This window comes from Mustela nigripes, chromosome 5, assembly GCF_022355385.1.
Source record: "Mustela nigripes isolate SB6536 chromosome 5, MUSNIG.SB6536, whole genome shotgun sequence".
Classification (NCBI taxonomy): domain Eukaryota; kingdom Metazoa; phylum Chordata; class Mammalia; order Carnivora; family Mustelidae; genus Mustela; species Mustela nigripes.
The window spans coordinates 34,419,380-34,433,976 of NC_081561.1; the positions used below are offsets into that span (position 1 = coordinate 34,419,380).

The following is a 14,597-nucleotide window of genomic DNA, read 5'->3' on the forward strand; positions in this document are numbered from 1 at the left end:
TTTCTTAGTTTCTAGACAATTTATATAGTGAAAGAGTACCTCATACATGTATAAATATATTATCACCGTTACTATTTTAGCATTATTCTTGCATTTTAAAAATGTTTTATTCATTTATTAGAAAGAGAGAATGCGCATGCTCAAGCTGGAGGGAGGGGCAGATGGAGAGGGCAAAGCAGGCTCCCAGATGAGCAGGGAACCCCACATAGGACCCAATTCCAGGAACTGAGCAGACTGACTGAGCCACCTAGGCGCCCCATCTTCTTGCATTTCTAAGTGAAGAGAATATTTTAAACCTTCAATTTCTGGTGTAGTTCTTATATTCAGAATGTTAACCAAAAAATCCACTATAACATAGACTATAGAGGTTAGATATTAAATTATATAACAAAACTTTTAGTGCTTTTTGAATGAAGATGACTTCGAGTCCCTAATTCTTTTGAAGTAAATTCTTACAAAGCAATACTGAGTGCTTGAGATTATTTAATCAACACTTAGATTTTGAAATACTGAAGGGTAACACCATACTTACTAAGATACAGTTAGCAGCAAAAAAGAAAAAGAAGAAAGAGAGAGAGAGACGTAGTTAGCAGCATCAGAGGATGAAAGAATTCAGTAGCCTTTAAAACGTTGAGCTTGCCGGTGGTATTACTCACGCAGACATTTTCTGCCCTTCGCACTCTGACACAGTAAATGCGCTAGCAGCTCGCAGACACGGCCTGTCGAAGAGTTTCCTTTTCAAACTTCCATCTTAGTCAGCTAAATAATATGAAAGCTATTTGTCATGCCACATAGATTAAACATGAACTGCTTGCAAAATAAATTACCTGTGAGGTCAATCTCAGGCCAACTACAATCTTGGAAAAAATGTGGATACGGAAAGATAAACCAAGTCAGTGAAAGGACGAGCTGATACCCAAAGTGCAGGACAAGGATTAACATTTTTTTTCCAAATTGGAAAAAATGGATAATTAAAAAGACCTTTGCTTTTTCATTCCCAGTGACTGTCTTTTGAAGGCAAGCGCTGTGTGGCAACACCTCCAAATGAGGTGGTTATTTCCGAGGCTAGCATCTGATTTTGAAGCTCAAATTTGACAAACAAGCCAATAAGAGATTTTTTTCTGCTGAGGTCAGGTGTGTCTGTGGTTCCATCCAGGCTTAAGCTTACTCAAAAAAATAGAAAAATGAATATCAAGTATGCGTACAACCAAGCTTGGTGTGAAGTAAACTTGTGTGTATGATTGCATGTGGATGTTTAGATATTCATCCTATAAATGGAATCTTGAAAGTTACAATATAAGGTTTTTGCTGCACAGGTTGTACAAAAGTTTGTCAGAAATTATTGGAGTATTTTTGTGCATATATCCTGGTGTAAAGCAGAGAGTTCCTTGGATATAAGAACAGTGCTTTGTCTTTGGATATTAAGCACCAGTAGAGTGGCCAGCTCATAGCAAATATTTAATGCATCTTCCTGTGACCAGATACTGCCAATGGGAAACTACATAATAAATGATTGGGCTTCCTCTAAAAAAGATTATAATTGGAGGTGGCATCATAATTGAAAAAAAATACATATTTGAAATTTTAAAAATAATGAAAAGATCTGGACACAAGTCCTGGTCCCCATAAATTAGTGGTCAATGGCCTAGAAGTGAGTGTTGGGTCTTCAATGGTAAAAAGTTGGTGGGGCAAAGGAAGGATGAAAAAATACATAAGAAGAGTAGAAGAACATCACTGATTTTTAGGTAGTCTTTTTTCAGTCATTCCCAAAGCATTTTTTAGGTTCTTACCCTGTATCAGCCACTGTTTATAGGTGATACAACTACAGAAGGAAATTGTCTGTTCTGAAGGACCTTACGTTCTAGTGGTTTATTATATTACATTGGGTTATATTATACATGAAGGATTTCACATCTCTGTAGGTATACAATATACTGGATAATACCATATTGACTGATACCTTAAAAATATGTTAACATATATACTATTAAATGTGATATATTATTATAATAAGTAGTATAAAGGAAGTTAAATTGCTGTAAGGTAATGGTGCTACCATTTTAGATGTGGTGGTCAGGGAAGTGACCTTGAACAAACCTTGAGTGAAATATGGCAGTAAGTCATAGAAGAAATAGGGCTAGAGTGTTCCACATAGAGCAAATTTCAAATGAGAGGTCCTGAGGAGAGACTGAGCTTTATTTCTTTAAGAAAAAATAAGTCCTACATGGAGAGTTAGGAGAAAAGTGGGAGATGATGATGGAGAGCCAGGCAGAGGCCAGTTTATAGAAGGGCTTTTCCTGTGATGCCAAGTGCTGGGAACTCTGAATTGGTCAGTCAGGAGAGAAGTGTTTTAGAGTCATCAATGCACAGATACCAGTGAACATAAATAGAGAAGAAAAATTTTTAACAACTGAAGCATGGGGATCTCCAGCATTTGGGATGTGGAGCAAGTACTTACAGCCAAGGACATTCAGGAGCGGCTGGTGAGGTAAGAGAAATGGGAGAATGTGCCTCTTACCTATGGCATGTATTTCAAGAGGGATGAATCACTATCTGTGTCAAATGCCATTGCAAAACTGAGGAAGATAATCACCTGAAGCTGAAAATCACCTCTGATATTTGGTGCCCTTTACAGGAAGAATTTAATAAAATGAGGAAGACAAAAGCTGCCAGCAGCTGATTCAAAAGAGAATATGAAGTAAGGACTTGGGGAAAGAGTGAAGCATGCTCATGAAAATGAGGAACGAAAAAATGGATCTATTGAAGAATGGGCTTATGAAGTAAAGGAAGAGCTTTTCACCAAAGATGGGACCTACTATACAGTACTTGTGAGAAAGGCAGCTGGACTGGACAGATGGAGTTTGTGATGGGGAAAGCAAACACAGGTGAGTGATGACCCCAGGTATGGTGGATGCTGAAGGCAGTGTGGAGAATAAAGGTCATATTGTCTGTGATCTTATCACATTTATAGTCTCAAGTTTCCAATCCTAAATGCTATTGAAAGCATTTTTATCAAGGCCATCATTGAAATTGAAATAGAGATATAATGCAGTCCTTTATTCTGTTCAAGTCACACTCCATTCAAACAGCTGATACAATACAATAGAGCCTAAAGCCAAGGAACAACCCAGTTCCTCTTCTAAGTCAGCTGTGAAGTGCTGGTAGCTATTTATTTAACCACCAAGGCTCTGGGGGAGAAAGCACCCTGATTTGTAGTGATTGACAATTATTGTAATGTAAATACTCTTGCCAGGGTTGATTTCAAGCTCTTAACTGTACAACAACCAGCCCACAAAATTCTCGAATATTTAACAAGCTAGTCTGGCAAATCAGAGGATGCTGGCCCCAGCATACAATTGTCAGCCATAACTTCAAATTTACAATCCCTTCATTGATTCTGAACTTCCTGGAGATAAGAAATGTGTCTGGCCCATCTTTTTATCTCTTTAAACATCAAGCACATCGATTTATCTACTATATCTACATACTAAATATTTGGAGAAGGAAAGAAGGAAAGGCAGATGCTTTGACCAGTCTTTAGGACAAAGGACATCTGGGAGTCACTCTGCTTAGAACACATCTCCCTGGAGTACCTTTCTGGCTCTGCCTCATGTGTTTTAGCCTAAATGGCACTTTAATAAAAGACCTTTCTAATAATTCTGTCCAAATAACTGTCTACAATGATGATATACTTCCATACTCTTATTCTTTCTCATAGTACTCCTCACAGTCCATTATTTTACACCATTTGTTTATTTACTTACACATCTATCCTAGCACACAATAATCTCAAAATAGGGCAATGACTGTGTTTATTTCATTCACAGTGCATAAGTATCTCTCAGAATAGTGCCTAATTCATAATACACACTTGATAACTAAATACACTTTGTATAAGTTGTGATTTCACATGATTTATTAGTAAAAAGCATGCCATTTAACAAAATGCTAATCTTACTGGTAAGTTATTTTGCAATCTACAAAACCTTTATGGTACTTTATTTTGCTTTGTCTTAGTTATGTTATCAGAGTAGAAAGTTACTGTTATTGAAATGCTCATCAAATTTGTTTTCTACAAACAGATGTCATTGTCATTTTTAAATTATAATTTTACATGATTTTATATTCTAGAATGTTATCCTTGCTGTCCGTGCTTATGGTCTAAATTCACATACATGTACTAACAGCCCACACTCACATTAAAGATGGAGGTAAGTAAGAATAGACAAAGGCGGGCGCCTGGGTGGCTCAGTGGGTTAAGCCACTGCCTTCGGCTCAGGTCATGATCTCAGGGTCCTGGGATCGAGTCCCGCATCGGGCTCTCTGTTCGGCAGGGAGTCTGTTTCCTCCTCTCTCTCTCTCTGCCTGCCTCTCTGCCTACCTGTGATTTCTCTCTGTCAAATAAATAAATAAAATCTTAAAAAAAAAAAAAAAAAAGAATAGACAAAGGCTTGCACTAGTAATCATGAGAGAGTGTGACTTTCTATATGAAAATAAAATACCAAAGACCCCCTCACTGTTATATCTACAGAAACCTCAAGCCTGGCTCGTATCATACAAACTTGCTAAAAACCTGTTTCTATGTCCTTTGCTCATGCTGTTTGCTTTGCCTGGAACATTTTTCTCATTATAGTCTCCACCCATCAAAATTCTATCATCCAACAAATTTCACCTTTACTGCCCTCTCAAACTGTGATGCAGTTCTTGTTTTCATCTGTCACTCCTTACAGACACATTTACTGAAAGACTTCTACATCTCTGGCACTGAGTACTAGGAATTCAAAAGTAAGATATAGTCCTGCCACAGGGACTGTACAGATGGGGATCAGACCAGTAAGCTTCGTGAGCTTTACAAGAGTCAAATGAGAAAGTCTAACCAAGTCTGAGCTGTCAGAGCCTGCTGCCTAGAAAAGAAACCTCTCTTGAGTTTTAGCCACTCTAGATGGGTTTTCTTCCTTCAAATTTGACAAGACATTTCTTTACCTTATGATATTTGAGGAGTTTTATATTTTATTATAGATCTTATGAATGTATTTTTATATATTATGGATAGACTTATCTGTATGCGTTTGTAAGTTATATTCTAGAATGTGTGTTGATTTATTAACATGATCAAGTTTGTTTCTTATTTGTATCAATTAACTACTTGGCAGTTAGCCAACCAGATGATCCAGGGACCCTTGTAGTGGTTGCTCCAAATACCCTATTTGCTCCTCTGAGTCTGGCCAGAAGATACAGGGAGAGAGATGGCCTGCAGAGAGTTTCAGGGCCAGTTTCAGAGGCTATCGACAATTTGAAATACATTCAACAGGCCAGAAGTAGGCACATGGCCCCAGTTAATCTGTACCTATTTTCAAACTGTGAATTTAACAAAGGTATTAATTTCTAGTATAACTGTAATATACTAAAAAATATTTAGTTATTATAACTTTAGCACTCTTTACTTTTCTGGGAAAAAAAAAGAGAAGTTCCAAAAGTTTCATTATATACTTTTAATAATGTTTCTGTGTAGTACTTAATCCACACATCTGGTAGATGATCCTCATTGACATTCCACGCTGGGGAGTCAGCATCCGAAGAGGCATTTCTTCCTTGGGCTAAATGTGCAGCCCTGGTCCAGAGCTAGCCTTGGGTCACCAGGAGGTTTGGCTGTTGAACATAACACTTTCTGTCTTTTGGTTTATAAACATTATTCAGCATTTTGAAGTGAGAATTTTTTTCCAGCATTTTATGGAGATGTGGTATTTTTCAAAGCATTCATCCAAAAGAAACCTAGCTGAAAACTTTGTCTGAGACAGTACCACCATGTTTCCGAACTTTTGTCTTTAAAAAGCAAATGCATTTGTCATGCCCTTAGGTAAAAATTGTTTCCAGGTACACCCCTATGATAGCTAGTGATAGCTAGTGATAGCTAGAACACCAATATTTTTCTAAACAATTAAAAATTGGGTAACCATAATTTATCATCCTGGAAGACTGTATAAATTAACAGTCAGTTTATTAACACAGTCAACAAAACTACATATTGTGAAAGTGATGTGCATGGCATAGAAATATGAGGTGGAGAAGAGTTGAGTCAGCACAGCAAATGTAAAATTAAAGAGAAAATACAAGTGAACATAAGGTCAAAGGGACTCAGTAAGGACAGAAAGAAAGAACGATATTCAAAATATTCAAAAACCTGGGGCGCCTGGATGGCTCAGTGGGTTAAAGTCTCTGCCTTCAGCTCAGGTCATGATCCCAGGGTCCTGGGATCGAGCCCCACATCGGGCTCTCTGCTCTGAGGGGAGCCTGCTTTCTCCTCTCTCTCTGCCTGCCTCTCTGCCTGCTTGTGATCTCTATCTGTAAAATAAATAAATAACATCTTAAAAAAAATTTAAAAATCTGAATGGCATGGGACACTCTATCTTTCAGAATCAACGTCAGCTATGAAGCTGCTGAAGGAAGTATCAACTCTCCGTTTTCTTGATTGGGCGGCTGTCCACAGGGTCCTGGAGGGAAGGCTGAGTTAGCTGGGACAATGAAGGACTCCTGGGGGCAATGGTTATTTACAAATGAATATAGAAGCAATTATATATTTTGACCATCAAAATGGCAGAACGGTGAACCCCAGTGGGATATCAGCCATGACATGAGCCAGGCAGCCTTGGTGAACCTCATTAGTAGAAACTACTCAAGAGTACTATCCAGGCACCTGCAGTGAAATGAATAAACTACAACTGTCTCCCTCTTCCTTTCTACCAATCTGCAAATATTCAAATTCAGGGAAAGACTCCACTAGTCTATCCAGGAGTTAAAGGAATATGGGTCACCTAATCTTATCATCATACCCAGTGGGGGAGAAATTTTTGGAAGTATAATTACCAAAACAAGGTGGAATGAAAATTGTTCTTTGTATGAAAATAATTGTAATTTCTTTAAATTTCCCCATTGTTGAACAATTGTTTCTAATTTCATTATTATGCACAATACTGTCTACCATTGTATATACATAATGCATGTTATATATAATCCTATAGAATCTTTGCTCCCATTTCTGATATTTAAAATTAATTTCCTAGAAATAATATTACTGTATAAACAGATTTGAAAACTATTAAGCTTTTGAAACATAATAGGAAATTGCTTTTCACAAAGATGATTCTGACTAGCAGTGATTGAAAGTTTTTCAAAGAGCCCTTAATTCTACATTTAACAAATATTATTTGTGATTACAATGAGTCAGTAACCCTTTCAGTCTCCAGAGAGATGGCGATAAACAGATGTCTCTGCTACTGTAGAGCTTAAAACCTAAATAAACAAGAACATTTCAGAGCTATTGAGTGCTTTGAAGAAAATTAATCAGGAAAGGAAATGGAGAGTTATTATCATGTGAGTGTGGAGGACATTAGATAAGGTAATCAGGAAGGTCCCTCTGAGGAGGTAATATTTAAGCCAAGTTCTGAAATGATAAGAAAAATCTGTCCCATGAAGATCAATGGGAAGAGATTTTTAGATTGGGGGAACAGAAAGTGCCAATGACCTGATGCAGGAAGGATCTTAGTACATTTAATGAAGGGAAGAAAGCCAGTGTTGTCGGAGGTGAATGAATAAGGTAAAGAGTACGAAGAGGTAAGAAGAACGAGAGAAGCCAGATAATGCAATAGTTTCTAGGCCAAGGGAAAGAGGTTTAGTATAGTATTTAGTTATTGAAGTGTTTTAAATAGGACAGGGATACTATATTAGTTGACTAAGGCTGCCATAACAAAGCACCAGAGGCTGGGTGCCTTATGTAATAGAAATGTATACATCTTCATATTCTGGAGGCTGGAAGTCCAAACCAAGGTGTTGGCAGGGTTGGTTTCTTCTGAGACGCTCCCTTCTTTTCTTATAATGGACCATCTTCTTCCGATGTTTTCATGTGACCTTCCCTCCATGCCTGCTTGTGACCTAATCTCCTCTTCTTACAAGGACATTGGTCCTATCAGAACCACCCCCAGAACCTTATTTTACTTCCTTAAAGGACCTGCCTCCAAATAGAGTGACATTCTGAAGTACTAGGAGTTAAGATTTCAACATTATTGAGTTTGCAGGGACACAGTTCAACCCATAACAGATACATTCTGATTCCCAATTTTCTTTTTTTTTTTTAATATTTTATTTATTTATTTGTCAGAGGGAGAGAGAGAGAGAGCACAAGCGGGCAGAGTGGCAGGCAAAGGCGGAAAGAGAAGCAGGCTCCCTGCTGAGCAAGGAGCCCAATGCAGGACTTGATCCCAGGAACTTTTGGGCAGGTTAGGGATATATGGAGACATAGTAGAGCCAACAGCTCTCCTGAACAGTAAATGTACTAGTTAGAGTAAGCTAAACTGCAGAACAAAATGCCACAGAGAAAGAGACACTAATACAATTAAGGTTTTGTTCCTCAGTGGTGTACCAAGGAGTATGGATCTAGTACAGTATATCCCAAAGCATATCTGCAGGATATAATTAATGGGATTCTAATAAGTGGTTAAGGCAAATGGGTCTTGTGGTCCATCAGTTTGATAAAATGCTTATTTAAACAAGATCGTCTCATGTATTTAGTGAGGGACTTCCTGAAGTCCTTAAACTATAGTAAGTTGTATATCACCAATAAAGGGCTGACTTTCCCAAACATATTGATCATGTAGCTTCCTTTGTTTAAGGAAACAATGTGCAAAATTGGTACACAGAAGGAAAGCAGTTTGGGAAACTTGTCTTACACCACTTTAAGTATGGATGTGGTTATTAGGTTAAGATGATTTTTATCATACTAAGTGTGGAGTGTTCCATTCCCACTTTACCTATGAGTTTGTCAGTTTGTTTTTAATAATGAACCAGCATTAAAGTTACTCACAAAAGGGCATAAAAATCTATTGAGTTTCCTATGTATCTACTTTTTTTCTCACCTCCTGATGTCAATATATTATACTAATAATTTTTATACCATGATACCATCCTTTAACTCCTGGACTAAATTCTATTTTATTAAAATGAATAGTTCTTTCTATGAGCTATAGAAATATGCTAATTGTTTCCCTAGAGTTATTGTATCACATAGATAAATTACTCTATAATTTTCTCTTTTTTGTGCTATTGTCAGCTTTCAGTATCAGGATAATGCTATTTCAAGCAAATGAAGCGGGGGTGGTACATTGTTTTTAAACCTTTGGAAGAGTTTTTATTATTTTTAAATTGGAAAGAAAGACCTATGATGGACCTGAAAATATTTTTATCCATGATTCTTTCAGAATCTTTTTTTTAATTATTTCATGTTTGTCTATATGGTATTTCCTCGTTATCTGATTTTGCTACATTTTCACTCATTTCTGGTAATTTTTTATAACATCCAGTTTACTCATCTCTTCAAATTAATGAGCAATGGTTTTCCTTACAGTTAATGAATGTCTTTAACTGCTGATGATCTCTACACTCTCCTTTCTCCTTTTATATTTTTATTTCATCTGTTTTCTATTTATCCTAATTTTATTATACCTTCTATTAGTTTTTCCATCTCATTGGTAGCTTTTTCTCAAATAATCACACCATATTTTGGATTTATGAATCTTTTTATTTTCTGTTTGCTTATTTGCCTTATATATTTTTATATATGAAATCTTTATTTGTCCTCATTTATTTAAACCATATTAAGGGCTTATGCTTATAACAAACAAATGTCAAGTACATTTTAGGACGCTCTGAATTTTACAACTCACTTGATATTTTCTTTGGCTTCTGATTTTTGCTTTAGTTACTTTAATCTTCTCCAATGATTATATATATATATATACATATATGTATATATATAATATTTTAAATTCTATAATAGTAATGTCAAAACTTGTGAGAAACAAGTTTTAATCTTTATTTTTCTAATTATCAAAATCAAGTTTTGACGACCACTTTAGAGCAATACTGGTCAACATTCTATTATTTTTTCCATCTCTCTACTTTCTAATTTAAAGCCGTGGGACCTGATTATCATCATTGGGTTGTAATTTCACTAAACATGTCTAAAATATATTTTTATGTTTTCAGTCATATTAGCAGTACTAGCATCCTACTATTTCAATAGTGCCTTTCCTCTCTTGGGTTTCTTCTTCATACTCCTCTTTTTGCCAGTTGGCATATATGTTCAAAAAAGCTTTTCCTGGAGACATGCAGAGGACAATGGGGTTTTTCTTCTGGTGGAAGGAATCTACCTCTCATCTCCTTCCTTATGGTCATTTTTTGCTATCCCAGAGACTTTTGCTATCCCACTAGCTAAAGATCATTTTTTTTTTTAAAATCCAGCCTATTCATTCTATGGTTGGGATGATTTCTCATGGAAATTGATAAGCCATTAATCAATATCTTGCATTTAATAATTATTTTTGATATTTGTGAATTTTTAAGTGAGTTTTAAACATGGGATGTTGGAGGAATTAGCTTTGCTCATGATCTAAATTGTAAGTAAAATTTAAAGGTTAAAAATAAGATAATATCTGTGATGTTGCTGTGTTTATACTGCAAGGGTCTGAAAACTTTTTCTGTTAAGGGCCATACTGTAAATATCTTCAGCTTTGCGGATTATACAGTGCATTTCAACTCTGCTATTGTATGAAGGCAGCTCTAGAGAATATATAAATTAATGTGTCTGTGTTCCAGTGAAACTTTATTTTCAACATCAGTTGGTAGGCCAGATATTTTGCTGACTTCTCTTCTGTACCTTTATAATGTTGTGATTTAAAGGCGATAATTCAAAAAAATTCCAAAAAATTTTTTAAAAATAGAAATAAAATAAAGGAGATAATCCTATTAAATAGTTTATTATGAAGTTTCTGTGGCTGGAATGAAGCATTGGGATATTTGTAATATTCATAATTTAATAAAATTTTCAGACTTCAATTGTGTGTATAGTCTTAAGACCATAAATTGAGTATAACTTTTGTTTTGGTATAAATAGCTCAGCTCTAATGAATCAATTCATAGTTTTTTAGTGGAATGAAATGGACAAAATGCATATAAGTTTCCTATGGAATAATATCATCAACAGACATAGCTAATTTTTCCTAATTATTATATCCAATTAATCCTTATTCTCAGAGAAATGAATCTTGGCTTGAGGAGGTCTATTGATAAAGAGAGACCCTCTGTATATTGTTAATTAGTAAATGGAAAAGATTAAGATTAAATTAAGCTTGGAGCACCTGTAGTTATGTAGTTTCAGTTGATTAAGCCTCTGACTCTTGATTTCAGCTCAGTCATGGTCTTGGGGTCATGAGATGGAGCCCTGTATGGGGTCCATGCTCCAGATAGTCTGCTTGAAGTTCTCTCTCTCTCTCGTTCTCCTTTTGCCACTTCCTCCACCTCTCTTTATCTTTCAAAAAAAAAAAAAAAAAAAGATTAAATTAAGGTTGAATGAGGTCACAGGCAATCCAAACATGCACTTCCTATTGATTAAAAGGTCTGTTGAGGTACAGGAGATGCTATGAAGGCAAGACACACTAACACGGGAACTTGAATGGGCTTCTGAAAGAATTCCCTTGCCAACTGGATACATTCTTTTAGACAAATCCCATTAATGAAAATACCTCAAAGTTTTCTGTTTGTTTGCTTTTAAGATTTTGTTAGTTTTCAATTGCTAGTGTAACAAATTATTATAAACTTCGTGGCTTAAAACTTCGTGGCACAGATTTATTTTCCTCCAGTTCTGGAGGTCAGAAGTCTGAAATGGGTCTCACTGGGCTAAAATTAAGGAGTTGGCAGGGCTACATTCCTTCTGTTGGCTCCAGTGGAAATCCTGTGTCTTTGCCTTTTCTATCTTCCAGAGGCTGTCTGCATTCCGTGGCTTGTGGCCACCTTCCTCCATCTTCAAAGCCAGCAATAGAGGACAAGTCCTTCTCACATCGCATCAATCTGACCTTCTATTATGCCTCCCTCTTCTACTTTTAAAGAATCCTTGTGATTGCTTTGAACCCAGCTAGATAACCAAAATAATCTCTATGTCATAATGCCAGCTGATTAGCAAACTTAATTGCATTCACAGCCTTTATTCCCTTTTGCTATGTAGCCTAACATAATTATAGTTTCTCGGAATTAGAAGTTGGCCATCTTCGGGAGGCCAGTATTCTGCCAAACGTAAGTATCAAACTATGCACAAAGTTAAGTATGTTGAATTGAACTTTCCTATAGAGGAATTGATTGGCCCTGAGTCATCCTTAAATTTGGTGTACCTGAAGAACAAAGCCATAAATTTCTTAATTTGTTGGAGAGCTTGAATATGCACTAACTCTTTTTGTTTGCTTGCTTGTTTGTAACTAAAGCATTAATTAGAATATCCTATCATTTATTAGTTGTTAGGAGCATGATGCTGAAATCAAAGAACCTGGGTCCAAACTCCAGCACCACCATTTATTGGCTGTGTGGACTTCAATAGATCACCGACTCCTAGACTTCAATTTCTTCATATGTAAAATGGACTTGGTAAAAATCTACACATTTGGCCCATTACGATGATCAGATGAGAGCACACTTAGAGCTCTTACAAGGATGTGTGGAACACAGGGGTAAGTACACAATTTCTAAAGAGAAAAGGACATACCTGCCTGACTTAAAAGATTCTTTATTCTTCCCCAACATTACTTGCCTGCAGAACACAGAAGAGGAGATGCAGAGTGTGCTGGAATGGGTTTTCTAATTTTGATCTGGTATTTGTATTGTTTTTCAGGGCAAAGGAATGACATTCTCCATGTATCATAGTTCAAATGCAGATCATTTTCCTGGACTCTGAGAAAGACGAATAGACTACTGGGCATGTTCCTCGGAGAAGAGCAGCATGGAAGTGACCTGTGAGACTGCTCTGCTTTGCATCTCTTCACTTGCTGTAGTTTGATGTATAAAGTGGAGAATTTGGAATATTGGACTCAACCATTTTCTTGGTACCTGAAGCCTCTCTGGCATTCTCTTAGCCAAATAATACTTAATATGTTTATCTAAAACCCTGCTTTGCCATTATCTTAGTTAACAGAGGTAACCATATTATTAATATCTTTATTGAGAGACATAAATATTTCTATTACAACTAATATAACTTCATACTAACTTTGACAAATACAAAAATTCATGCCTGAGGCAACATTTCCATAAAATTCCTAAAGAAAACATGATTTAAAATTTTGGAATAAAAAAGTAGGAAGAGCTCAAATAAAGGGTTCTTCCTTAAGTGTTTCTCTGCCAAGCTGGCCATGTTTAAGGTTTCAGACTCAGGACCTATTAAGGAACAAAGGTCATCTATGTGCTCACAAAGGAGTCTCTGCTTCTTTAAAATGACATTTTAAACAACTGCGTTGAATAATTCTAAGGTGATAGTATGCCTGTGTTATTTTTTTCTACCTCTTAATGAGTATTTATTACTTTGCATGTATTGCTATTGTAGTTTGAACTCGATGTACTGATCTGAATGATAATGGAAAACTAATATTAACATTGTTTTAGGTGTGGTACTTCCAGCAGCCTCACTAAATCGTTTTTTGACTTGATGCTCTTCTGTTTCCTGCACCTAGATTGAAACAAAAGAAAATAAATTTGTGTCATTTTTTTATACTAGACAGTATAGAAAACTTGTAAGGTAATAATATTTATGAATAAATACCTTGAATGTCCTAGACAGCTAATTTTACCTAAGGCTCGCAACAGTAATTCAAGAAACACATTATCCCCATTATAATGGAGAAACTGAGACTGAGAAGTTATGCAACTATCCCAATTAAGACAGCTAGTATACAGCTGAATGTGGATTCCTGAGTAATCTCTGAGTTCTTTGGCTCCAAGCCCAGGTTCTAGTTGCTATACTACTCTGGCTTCTTCTGATCCCATTCATCAAACAGAATGTGCTAGCTAAAGAGATGCTCCCTGACAGGTATTACGTACTGCAGTAACTCTTAAATCAGAATTTCCTTGTGCATTTTAAGATCTGTAAATAGTACTCCACGTAACCTGGCAGTCCATGATTAGAAAGCCCTGTATATTGGCAACAAGGCCTTTCCATTACTCAGCTTTCTACTGATACAAAACGGTACACAGATTTATATACTGGGAGTGACGGAATTATATGTGCATGTCACAGAGAATCCAAAGAATACAAGACACTATGCACTTACTTAGGGGAAAAAAAACTTTTCCCTAAAGAGTTCAATATTAGGAGTTATTTAAAATAATATATATATACCTGGCTTAGGGCATATTCTGCTTAAAATAAACTTTAAGTGAAACAAATCTACTCTTTTTATTTGGCCAGAATTCATCTAGTGACAATTTACACTCACCAAAAAGGTCTAAAATGGATATGAAAAGATTGCAGTTAGCCTATGTCTATTGGGATTTTATATACTGACCAAATAAATGTTTTCTCTTAAAGGATATTGTTGTCATTCTATTAAGACTTCAAAGTCTTTCTGCTTTTGATTATCTCATTTTATTGAGAAAGTGCTTATTCCTTTCCCTGAAAAAAGAATTCTATTTTTTCCATGTCAACAGGCCATCCACAATCTTCCATAGCAGCTTATATCCAACATCTGCCATTTCTATATAAAACAACAGAAAATCCCTGAATAATA

General features: G+C 36.0%; 1 long non-coding RNA gene across 1 annotated transcript; it reads left to right on the forward strand.

Annotated features, from left to right (window-relative positions):
• Nucleotides 1-2,705: 2,705 nt before the first annotated feature.
• Nucleotides 2,706-14,278, forward strand: LOC132017213 (uncharacterized). Its single transcript, XR_009404201.1, has 4 exons — nucleotides 2,706-2,885; nucleotides 4,132-4,211; nucleotides 12,336-12,548; nucleotides 12,710-14,278. It is a non-coding gene; the product is annotated as an uncharacterized LOC132017213 (long non-coding RNA).
• Nucleotides 14,279-14,597: the final 319 nt, after the last annotated feature.